We start from the raw sequence: 2,885 nt of genomic DNA, 5'->3' as shown, positions 1-2,885 counted from the left end.
TATACTATCTTTGCGGCTCCAATGGAAGAGACTATCTGGGATAGATTTGAAATTGCTGAGTTTAGGATTTGGAATCCTAAGAGGGAGGAGTCTACAAAATAGAGGAAAAACAGAAAATGGCAGATGGAATCATTTTGGGTGTTGACAAAGGAAGAACAACATTTCCTACTTACTTGATGCAAACTCTGTTCTTTGTCATTTCCTACTAACAACATTTCAACTTCCCTGTACTCTGTTTGTTGCAAGTATATTCAAGGATAAAATATTTTTTATAACTATTTCAATGACGCCCACCTTAGAGATTCCGGCCAGAGTGAAGAAAATGTAATTAAACAATTTCATTACCTTTTGGAGGAGAGAAAGCCAGAGCCACCATTGTTGGTTCTAGACGATGTTTGGGACAAATCAAAATTTTTTTTTGCAGCATATTTTGGTTATTCACATTCTTGGAATATTGTATCCTCTTGATCTAACATGTTTCACAGGGGGACATTTTCTATTTATTACTTGAAAAGTAAAATTAGAAACCTTAGTGACCGACAAAACTAGGATCCTACAACAGGATGAATGTTTATCTTGCTCTAGTGTCAATTCAATAACCAACCCCTTTCCACCCTCCCTAAAATTAAAAAAAAAAAAAATAAATAATAATAATAATAATAATAATAATAATAAAGGGGTTGTAGGGGAAGATGAATTCTTATACCTCAAAATACGGATTACTCCTTGGGTCCAACTAAGTTGTAGCTCTAAATTCATTCTCTTAGTTTTTATTTTTTTTTAAGCGATTAATTTTCATATGATGTATACTATACACCTCTAGAATACACCAATTGATCAGTGAAACTAATCAATTTCTTATTTTCTGTATATTTTTTCCAGATAAGATTAAGAAGTTGGGCACAACCACACTGATGACCAAGCAAAGGATTGAAGTTACATGATCCCTTATGTCGTTGTCAAATGTGTTTACTAACTAAAACTTGGTGAGGAATATGAAGGGAAATTGTTGTGCCTCTGGAGATTCTTATTTTTTGAACCTAAAGCATTTTGTCTTGTTCACATATATGAGACCCTTCCATTAGTGAATTATAGGCAGGAATTGTATTTCCCACACAATGAAATACAACAAGAATTATCAACTATTTTTACTCTCTCTCTCTCTCTCTCTCTCTCTCTCTCTCTCTCTTGGGATGGCGAGATGGGACTAAAAGAAGTACCTAAGTGATTGATAATAGCATAGTAAAATATATGTGCTCACTAGCAAAGAGAAGGAAGCTTGAAGGAGACTACCCCACGTGTATTTGCACGTGTATATATATATATATATATATATGTATATAGATATATAAATTAGAGGATATTACACTCCCATCCCTTGTACTATGCCCTAGTACCACTTCCCCCCACGTACTTTCTTAAATATCAATATCCTCCCCTCTAGTTTGAAGATTCTTTCAATCGTACCCTTTCCGTTAGATAGCCTTGTTAAGTGATGATCTCATCCTTAATATATAATATTTAATTCCTAAATTACCCTTCTGTCAAATAAAATACCAAGAATGACGTTAAGAGCCCTAAATAATAGGAAACCTCACAGCTATTAACATTTTCCATTCTTTCTTCTCTCTGATGGTTGATGCTCTCTCTCTCTCTCTCTCTCTTCTGGGCAACAACGAAATTATGCCAGTAAAATCATTTGTGCACCTACAAATGCTTATCATTATCATTACTTCTCTATTCACTTTCTAACCGCAGAGCAACGCTGAAAACCGGAATGTTGAGCTCACTTCGTATTCCTTAGTCTCATCCTTTGAATCGTTTCTTTTGCAAATGTTCAGAACTTCGTCAAGATGCGATCGACATGGCGAAATACAGAGAATTTCATTGGCATTTATTCATAAAAAAAAAAAAAAATTGTTAGTAATCGCTTAGGGAAAAAGTTAATAGCTATCCGCTTTGGAAAAAATGGGTAATTTTAAATCCTGAAATTGAAGACGTGGAAACTACTAGGATTTTTCTTCTTGTTTTCCAGATTGTTGGGGTTTTTTTTATTTGTACAAATTTTGCTATTGTGAGTCAATGTTCTTGAATGGAGATTGGAATTTGGAATTTGGAATTGCTTTCATAAGCACTATCACTCTCTTTGGATTAAATTAAAATTAAGCTAGTTAATGCCTTGTCTTGTAGATGAGATTTTGTAATCTATTGGATTGCTGCCTACTAGGGTGGAGTAAAGTTTAAACTACAAAAGGGGAAAGTAGAGACCCTTGCTGCGATGATAAGAGAGATGAGACGCGAAGAGGGAGGAGTTTACCCTAAGTTGCAAGTGCAATTTGTCCCATAATAGATGAGTTACGAAGAGGGAGGAGAAGACCTTGCTGCACTCGCTCTTCTTCTCTAGGTTAGGAGAGCTTGAAAGCAGGTCTAACCAATGATCAAAGTTCAAATACATAGCTGAGGTGGAAAAAGGGGGAGAAAGTATATGCATTAGACACAAGGGTGATAGTATCTTTTTACGTGTCATTTTAATTCTGTAACTAATGGGACAATTGAAAGAATCTTCAAACTAGACGGGAAGGAGTGGTATTTATGAAAATGGCATAGTACAGGGGAGGGGAGTGTAATTTCCTCTATAAATTATTTCCATCACAATATTGCCCTCTCCTTACACCCCACCCCCTTTGCAACTCCCCCAACCTTGCTTCCGTTGCCTCGCTGCTCCCCGCCTCCTCCTCCTCCTTGCCCTTCTCTTACAAGTGGGCTCGCTTTCTCTCTGGACCAAATATTCTTAACACTTGATACCATATCTTTCTAACTCTTAGCAGCCTCACCTAAATTACAGCATAAAGAAATTTGAGAGAGAACTTTGGAGGTAGCATGAT

This window comes from Macadamia integrifolia, chromosome 10 (assembly GCF_013358625.1).
Source record: "Macadamia integrifolia cultivar HAES 741 chromosome 10, SCU_Mint_v3, whole genome shotgun sequence".
In the NCBI taxonomy this organism is placed as follows: Eukaryota; Viridiplantae; Streptophyta; class Magnoliopsida; order Proteales; family Proteaceae; genus Macadamia; species Macadamia integrifolia.
The sequence above is the reverse complement of the archived record's forward strand: the minus strand, read 5'-3'. Positions refer to the sequence as shown.